We start from the raw sequence: 9,533 nt of genomic DNA, 5'->3' as shown, positions 1-9,533 counted from the left end.
TTGGTCCTCTCCCTTTGACGTCAGATGGCAACCGTTTTGTTGTCACTGCTATCGACCATCTAACGCGGTTCGCTGAAACCGCACCTCTTCGCTCCGGTGCCGCCTCTGAAGTCGCCGGTTTTTTCCTGCGTGCGATAGTTTTGCGTCATGGTGCTCCTCCTATTCTCATTAGCGACCGTGGAAAGACATTTCTTTCTCAAGTCCTTGAGGAAGTACTGCGCGCAGCCAACACCGTCCATAAGACTTCGTCTAGCTACCACCCTCAGACCAACGGACTCAACGAGCGGTTTCATCGCACTTTGTCCGACATGAAATCCATGTATATCGCTCCTGATCACCGGAACTAGGACAACGTTTTACCTTTCGTCGCCTACGCCTACAATTCCGCTGTTCAGCGCACTACTGGTTATAGCCCTTTCTTTTTAGTTTATGGCCGTCAACCATCGACAGTACTGGACACTACTTCCTTCTCTGCTCCCTCTACGTCTGAATCTCTGGGCGAAGAGTTTGCCACTCGTATGGCCCAGTGTCGCCAACTTGCCCGTTTGAACACTGAAGATGCTCAACAAGAACGCAAAGTTCTGTATGATCAACGCCATCGAACTCCCTCCTTTTAACCCGGTGATGAAGTTCTCCTGTGCACACCAATCCGCATTACTGGCCTGTGTGAGAAGTTTCTTCATCATTACATTGGCCCTTATACAGTACTCCAACAAACGTCTCCGGTGAACTATCGCGTTATTCCCTCGCACACCGTCGCAGATCGACGTCGTCCCTCCGAAGAGATCGTCCACGTCTCGCGCATGAAGCCCTATGCCCGTCGTCCCTCATCCCTGTAATCAGCGACCAGGGTGGCCGCTCTTTTGTCGGGGGGATTTGTGTGAGCGAAACGCGTGAATTTCCACCTCTTTCATCTATATAGATACATCATCATCATCATCATCATCGCTGACTGCTGCTCGGAGCGTCGCGCGCTGTGTGCCAGCTGGTTCTGGAATAGAACAGACGTTTTGTGCAAGTGCTGTCCCACAATATATAAATAAGTGTATCATTATCGTCTAAGTGAAAAGCGCTACTGTGTTCCTGGAGTACTCAAGGACCATACAAGCTACTGAACTACTGACTTACACTAGTAATTGGTCGAGCGACAGACGACCGAAAACGTGCCCTGAGATATCTAATCATTCGATTGGAGATCAGCTTTAGAGCAGCAAGCTACCACGAATAGCATGTTACCTGCACTTTGTACAGCTTACAGTGCAAGTGAGGAAGTTTTATTTGGTAAAGCGGATGCATTTTTACTCATGCTTTCTGTCCGAGAGGAGTAATGTCAGTCAGAAGGAATATTAAGTCTCGACTGCTATAATGTATGCATTCATTATAACGTGCAAAAAGTACTGTAATTTGTACCATAATGTACATATGCAGCTATGAATCAATTACATCTGTGTTTGTGTCTTCAGCAACGCACTGCGCAAATGATCACAAAGTAAATACTCGCGACGCTGGCGCTGACCAGATGATAAACCGAGAGTAGTGAATCCTAAAAAAGACTAAACTTTATTGTCTCGAGTTGTTTGCGCCGGAACTCCTCTCTACGCTCCATCTTCTCTTGCGGGAAGAGAGGAACAGACAACTCACGAAGCTGAACGAGTTCGTCGCCTTCGCGGCTTACGTTGCGCGTGGCGCGCGGATAAAAGTGACTATGCATGCTCATTGACGAAATTAGTGCTGTGCGCATAATCCGCTTATTTTAGAAAACTACACCACAGACATCGTAGTTAGGCGTGGTCAACTTTAGACTGCTGCTAATGCGGCCCTTTGTGCTGCGAAGATATTGCTAATTGGTCGTTAAGCGCATATGCGGGGGGGCAGAAACAGCAGAAGCACGTGCCAAACTTTTGCACTGACCTAAGCTTAATTATTAGTGACCTTACGATTAGCCTTGCAATAATCTGACCTCCGCCTTTAGTGTGGATGTCTCATATATGCCATGGGGACGAAGCTCGTACAACCACGTTCCATTCAAAAGATGACCGCCGCCCATCTCAGCCAGCGTTGGCTGAGCAGCGATCACCTCTGCTTCAGCAGAATGTTGTAGCATGCTCGCTACACGGGGTTCAGACGACTTTTTCTTTAGCGTAAATAACGGCAAGTGCGACATTTGGGACGCCAGTTAATTTAACATTCCCGAAGGCTAGATGCTCCGCCGGACGGCCGGACCCGCGGCACCTACTTGCGCTTTGATGGCGACCTGGAGCCGAGTTCGACTGCTGTGCCACCTCGCGTTAAAATTGAGGCGCCGATTCAGCAGCATGCAGAACACGGATAGTTTGGCAACTGATCTTAGCTTCATTAACGTTGGACGTACGTACCTGCAGGAATAAAACAGAGAGAGATTACAATTATATTGGTGATCTCACAAAAGGTTGAGGCAAAGCGTATGCAATTCGCTTGGTTTATGCGGTTTAACATCCCAAAGGCTATGAGGGACGACGTAGTGGGGCCTCCGGAAGTTTTCACCGCCTGAGGTTCTCTGTAAAGTGCACTGACATCGCTTAGCACAAGGGTGCTTGCATCGAAAAAGCAGCCGCCAAGGCCGGACATCCTTGAGCACTGCAGTCAAGCCCCCAAACCGCTGCACCACCTTAGTGGGGCTGTATGTAATTGGTCGAAGATAAAATTCCTTTCGTGGACCTGGAAACAATATACGCTGCTTGTATTTGTCTTTGAATATGTATTTTTTTTTTGTGAATTTAATTTCTTCATTGGTTTTGTTTTTTGCTTGATATAACTGGTCGGTTTGGATCATGGCCATAGCGACAACATTATGGATGTAACAAGCGAATATAGTCGAGTACCGGTTTCAGTAGCAGTTAAATATTCTCAGCGGGCTGAACATAATGTGGAGCTCTCCAAACGCACCAGGGCGTGCAGAAATTTCGCAAGGGATGCTTTGGAACGTTATATAATTATGGAACTATTAACCTTATTATTGTATCAGGCTTATACTACAGTACTAGCAAGTACAGCGGGAGTGTAATACGCAGCGTTCATGTTGATAGCTGCGCGGCCTGTCGACAATCTCGCAAAGCGCAAGCAACGTAGGCGGGGCAGGGTGGGGTGCGTCTGCCGCTTTACTCCGGTCATTTCTCGGCGCGTTCATAACGCGCGTCTGTGTAGGCACACGTTCGTAACGAGTGTCTGTTTTTCTCTTTTTGACAGCGTACGTCGTGCGTGATGGGCGGAGTTGGTGAAGGGTGATAGTTCCTGGCCCTACGGGGCTGGGACGGTAGGTCAACGCCGCTTGCGGCGGGGACTAGCCAGCCGCGAATTATATCTGTTGTAGGCCATCATTGCCCCCGCCACTGCTTCGGTTGTGGACGACAGCTGTTGTTGCGGCGCGCGTCTTTCTCTCCCTCTTCTTTTTCATTCTTTTCTATTTTCTCTACTGTCCGCGCCCCGCCGGGGTGGTGCAGTGGTAAGACGCCCGACTACTGCGCCGGAGTACCCGGGTTCGAACCCGAACTCGGTGGCTGCGTTTCGATGGAGGCGAAACGAAGAGGCGTCCGTGTGCTGTGCGATGTCTGCGCACGTTAAAGAACCCCAGTTGGTCGAAATTACACCGTAGCCCTTCACTACGGCTCCTCTTTCTCTCTTTCTACTTTCACTCCCACCTTCCTCCCTTCCCTTACGGCGCGGTTTGGGTGTCCACAGAAAACTAGTGAGACAGTTACCGCGCCTTTCCCTTCCTATAAATCAACCAGTGTCAATCAGTATTTCTCGACTGTCCACACGAAGTAGCGGAGGTGGCTCAGCGGGATGGTACACTGGTAAGACGCCCGACTACTGTCCGGAATACCCGAGTTCGAACTTGACCTTGGCGGCTGCGTTTCGATGGAGGCGAAACGAAGAGGCGTCCATGTGCTGTGCGATGTCAGTTGTTGTTGTTGTTGTGGCTGTAAGAAGAAGGAAAAGAAAATGCACGGGCCGGCTACTGGCTCTGTAGCTGAGCCACCTCCGCTGCCTCGTGCGCACAGAAGAGAAAATAGAGAAGAAATAAAAAAGAAGAGGGAGAGAAAGACGCACGTCGCAACAGCCGTCGTCCACCACCGAAGCAGTGGCGGGTGCAATGACGGCCTACAACAGATAAAATACGGTGGCTGGCTAGCCCCCGCTGCAAGCGGCGTGGACCTACCGTCCTAGCCTAGGTGGTGTTGCCTAGCCCCGTAGGGCCAGGAACTGCCACCCTCGATGTCAGCGCACGTTAAAGATGTCAGCGAACGTTAAATATCCCCAGGTGGTCGAAATTGCTTATTAGCCCTCCACTACAGCTCCTCTTTCTCTCTTTCCACTTTCGCTCCACCTTTCTTCCTTCCCTTACGACGAGGTTGCGGTGTCCACAAAAAACAAATGAGACAGTTACCGCGCCTTTCCCTTCCTATAAATCAATCAATCAGATTTTTTTTCAGCTACAGAGCCAGTAGCACGCCCGTGCATTTTCTTTTCCTGCTTCCTACAATAACAACGACAGAGACCGCGCCGAGGTCCGATACGCGGAACTACATGGCGTAGTAACACAGTTAGGAAAGCCCTGCCCCCCGCAGCTTTGGCTCCATCGCAACAGAAAGTTGTCCCCGAGTATAGTTCTGTGCAACCTGCTCGATAACAACTTACAAGAGACTGAAGGGAACGCAAAATTCTGAGAGGTGGATGCGGATGCTTTAAATTTTCGAGGTACCATATTCATCCGCAAAAAACAGTCTGGACAAGGTAGCGTTTCACCAACGTTTGTAGTTCAAAGGCACTGGCTGTAGTCACCTTGCTGCTCACCTTGTTTAAAACGGAAGTCCACACCGAAGCTGCTATCTCACGTGCCTCATAATCAATGCCAAAAATGCGGATGGTGTCACTGTGCGTAATTGGTAGGCCACCATTAAGGCGCGCCTCTGGCCTGCCAATTGAAAGATATTTACTCGTTTTAAAATTGAGTGTAGCTCCAGACACCTTGCCGTATCTGTTAAAATGATGAAGGCAGCGCAGCATGCTTGCTTCATCGCTCAGATACAACGTAATGTCATCCCCGTAAGCAGTCACACGCCGCGTCTGACACCCTGGGAGAGGGAGGCCACTGATACTTTGGTCTGTAATTATCGCCCAGATTGATTTATAGGAAGGAAAATGCACGGTAACTGTCTCACTTGTTTTTTGTGGACACCTCAACCGCGCCGTAAGAGAAGGGAGGAAGGTGCAACGCCACCTAGACGAACTTAAAGCCTCTGCGCTGAGAGCTGACGTCACAGCAACGTCACAAGGATGAGGCCGGTATCGCGACGCGGCTCTGCTCAACCAACCGCCTAGACTAGTAGTCTAGGTGGTGTTGGCTCAACCAACACCACCGCGCGCCATAGAACGCAACGCGACATGAGCGTTCCTGCCATCTGCAATTACACACTGGAACGCTCGCCAAGGAACGCCACGCGACAGGAGCGATGTTGCGTCCAAACGCTAATGCTGTTGGGAGAACAGGACAACTAGCGTGACGTAGACGGCTGGGAGAAGTTCGTCTAGGTGGTGTTGGAGCAGGCTTTGTAAAAGTCGAGAAGGTGTTGCTCTGCTCCTCTGCCGTGGAAGTCGCGACAGGGCGCGAGAAACCGGTCTGCTCCTAGCATGCCTTCTTTGAATTCCTAGAGGGGAATCCGGGAAGCCACTGCACGTGGCTCCGGCAGGAGCGATTAGTCGCCTTTCGTGTCCGATGGTGTGCTCACGGCTTATTTGGCTGCCGTCTATTTCTTCTGTGCGCGAGTGCTGTGATGACGCTTCCACATTAGTGCAAAAATGCCGAACAAATGTGTGCCTCAGAGCTGAGGTAACTATAAAACGGGACCAAAGGTTCATGTGTTTAAGCTCCCGCAAGATAAAGTGCTGCAGCAATCGTGGATACGTGGCATTCCACGGAGAACATTCCTCCCTTCTGAGCATTCCAGGGTAAGAGATGAATAATTTTTCCATTCGTTCTCTTTTGTAGCTTGAAATTGTAGCACCACCAAACATTCAAAACGTTTTGGGTACCTTCTAAATGTGTATTTAATATTTGATTACGTGTTATTATTTTTAGCAGCCTGTTACTTATATTAGACAAATATTTCTTTTTTAGGTATGTGAGCATCACTTCACAGACGACGACATCGTACGAGAGGCGTCATATGTCGACGATGCTACAGGTCGAGTGACGACAGCAGAGTTGTCGCATCTGCGCCTTCGGTGAGGTGCAATTCCATCATTATTTCCAGGCTACCCTAGTTACCTATCAAGCACAAAGACTGTAAGAGAGGAGCCAGAGGCGAAGCGAACACGTCTGGAAGTTGCTTCAATGCAAAGAGCAATTTCTGAGTCAATTCAGACATTTCGCAATGCCGAGGAAGCGGACAAAATCAGCTCCTTAAGGGATCTTGCTAGCGAAGTCAGAAGCCATAAGTCACAGTTCTGGCATATAATTGAGGCCAGTGAGCGTCTATTGTTGGTGCACATCGTAGAGGACGAAGCTCCGTGGATTAAATATTCAATTGTAATAAAATCAGACCGCAGTCTCACACTGTTCTTTGTGAAGAAGCCGTTCACAAGACTGGGCCCTAACTTGCCCATTTCGAGTGCAGCCAGAAGCAAAAGAGAAATAATAGAACTCCTCCAAAACGCTGAGAATTGGGACAAGAGTTTAAATTCAAATTCTGCCGATGCAAACGAAGACATCGGGCACACTATTCGTCTGCTGCTGAACACGTTTTCCACGACACCAGCCGACGACAAAGCCGAAGCGATAGAATTCCTGAGCGAGCAGCTGAACCTGCTTTTTTTGAAGAAGGAGCGGAGACGATACTCCGTTGAATTCATGGTTCATTGCGGCATTCTTTTTACGGTATCACCGCACGCATATAAGTACATCCGCGGCTATGGATATGTCACCCTGCCCCACCCTATGGCCATTCGGTCGATATGTTCGTCAATCGGTATGAACCCAAGGCTGGAACATCATGGTCCTACATTCCTGAATTATGTTACAAAGAGGATCTCGGAACTCGATGATCGCCAGCGCTTCATTACCTTGATGGTCGATGAAGTCTATATTAAACCATATTTTCATTACATTTTCATTACAATATAACTGGTGCAGCACTGAATTCATCGGAAGTCGCTACCAGTGATTTCGTCTTCATGGTACAGAGCATCGCATGCCCTTTCAAAGAAGAGGCCCACATCGTCCCAGTGCACAAAGCCGATTGGGAGTTTCTGCACAATTTACTGAAAGATGTGATATGTGGGCTAGAAAACATTGACTACAGAGATTTATGTCTAGTCAGTGACAATCATTCAGTGAACAGAAAGGCAATGTCTCAGTTTGCAACGCCGCCAACAAATGCAATTTTATATCCGCACCCCTCTGACCCATCAAGGCCTCTCTTTTTTGTAATTGATCCAGTGCATATACTCAAATGCGTCCGAAATAATTGGCTCAACCAAAAAAACGACCAACTATGCTTCTATTTTCCTGACTTCAATGAAAATTGCAACCAACCTCCACGCATGCGCACAGCATCGTTTGCTACAATCAGAGAAGCTTACAAGCTGGAGAGTTATCAGCTTTTGAGGTACGGTTACTCGCTCTCTAGAAAAGCCTTGTACCCGTCTAGCCTTGAGCGGCAGAATGTAAAGTTCGCCTTGCAGATTTTTAATGACTCCCTGCCCCCAGCGCTTCGTGCTCTTGGAGAAAGACACAACTTACTCTTTCCTGAAGATACAGCGAGTTTCATTGAAGTTATAGCGAAATGGTGGAAGGTTGTAAATGTTAAAACCCCATAGAAAGGAAAAGGACTGGATGACCGATTTTAAGAGCCAGTTTTTCCTTCGGAGGATGACATAAAGGTGGCTTTTCTCTACAAAATTTTAGACTGGCTTGATTCTTGGAAAGAGAAGAATCTGGACAGCGGGGTGCTCACAAAGGAACTCATGCTTCTCTGCATCAAACAACCCATGCACTGGTGGAAGTGAGCAGGTATTGCTTCGATGAACTGCAGTTTTCATACGTCCTGCTCGGCAAATTCCAGACGGACAGCTTAGAAGACCGCTTCGGGAAATACAGGCAACTTGCTGGCTCCCAATATCATGTTTCTATTAGGCAAGTTTACGAGAGCGAACCTAAATTACGGCTGCAAAATACTTCGCCCACAATCGCAAGTGCTTGCGGAACGAATAGCTCCTTCGATTAGCAATGGGAAGATCTGCGAAAGCAGATAGAAACACCGCACCCTAACTGCAACGTTGTAGTTACGAGAGATGCCTTGTCAAAAATAGAAGACATTATCCCCGTCCTGGCATGCGTGGCAGGATATGCAGTCTACGCGACTCCCAAGAAATTAAACTGCACGAAATGTCGGGCAGCATTGACAGTCGACAAGACTATCACTGTCTCTGCAGCTCAAAAATACTATCACTTGGTGAAAGATATAGACCGAGGTGGCCTCATTTTCCCAGCGTTGTTTGCTGTAAATCCTGTTACCCACAACCATGTTGTTGTTGAACAAGTGTCTGAGAAAGCGGAGTTCTTGAAGAGCCCGAACCAGCGCTGTCTAGTCACCGAACTCACATTACAGCTGCTTGCAGATCAAGAGTCATCAGATTTTGACACCTGCGAAGATGGGCACACAGTTGAGCTTCTGTTGAAGCATGTGTTGTGGAGCAGTACAAACATTCTGCTCAAAAACCTCTGCCGCAAGCTCAACGATGATGTAGCCGATGCAAATGCGAAGGCTAAGGAAAGAAAAGCTGCAACGCTTTCAAGGAAGTGAAAAGTTGTTTGGTTGTTGCTGGTGACTTTTAAATGTATATTATTCCGCGTCAAGAAAGGTGCTACAATAATCGAAATGTAAATAAATATTTTGTACGTGTAAATCTGTCCACTGATGTCCCAACTTGAGTAAAAACAATCTTTTGCAGCCAACTGTGCTGCTGCCTCATATCCTCGCGCAGTAAAAAAGAAACATGCGCGCTCCTCAGAAAAACGGTGAGGCCCCATCCCTGTGACGTCACTGGAAGAGCACTGAGGCCTTAAGTTCGTCTAGGTGGTGATGACTCTGCCCGGCGGACCCTCCCCCGCGGGGCCTCGAGCACCTTAACACCTGGGAGGACTGGGAGGCCCTGCTGCGCTCTACGGACTCGGCTGACCAGGACACTGTCACAAGCCGGGCTACCAGCGTAATGGACCTTCGGGGCATGAACGCTTGAGTGCAGTGGGGCCGGGATCTGCGAGTCCCAAACTCCTTTGCCTAAGGGGGGATGCTAGGCTAAAGGGTCAACTTTTGAACGGCTGCACCAATTTTCATAAAAGTTTCAGGAGTGGCTTACCTTCCTCTTATTAGAATATATTCTAAATTTCATTGCCCTAGCACAAATAGCAAATAGGTAATAACTTGTAGCTGCTATACTGAACAAAGAAGTGTGTCCACTTAGGAAAACTATCATTTCAAAAACAATGAAGA

The 9,533-nt window shown here is 48.4% G+C and overlaps 1 pseudogene; it reads left to right on the top strand.

The window, feature by feature from the left end:
• Window positions 1-5,838: 5,838 nt before the first annotated feature.
• Window positions 5,839-8,843, top strand: LOC146179702 (uncharacterized; annotated as a pseudogene).
• Window positions 8,844-9,533: the final 690 nt, after the last annotated feature.

Source organism: Amblyomma maculatum, chromosome 9, assembly GCF_055883805.1.
Source record: "Amblyomma maculatum isolate TAMU_Amacu chromosome 9, ASM5588380v1, whole genome shotgun sequence".
In the NCBI taxonomy this organism is placed as follows: Eukaryota; Metazoa; Arthropoda; class Arachnida; order Ixodida; family Ixodidae; genus Amblyomma; species Amblyomma maculatum.
Note: the sequence above shows the minus strand (reverse complement) of the source record. Positions and strands in the feature narration are given on the sequence as shown.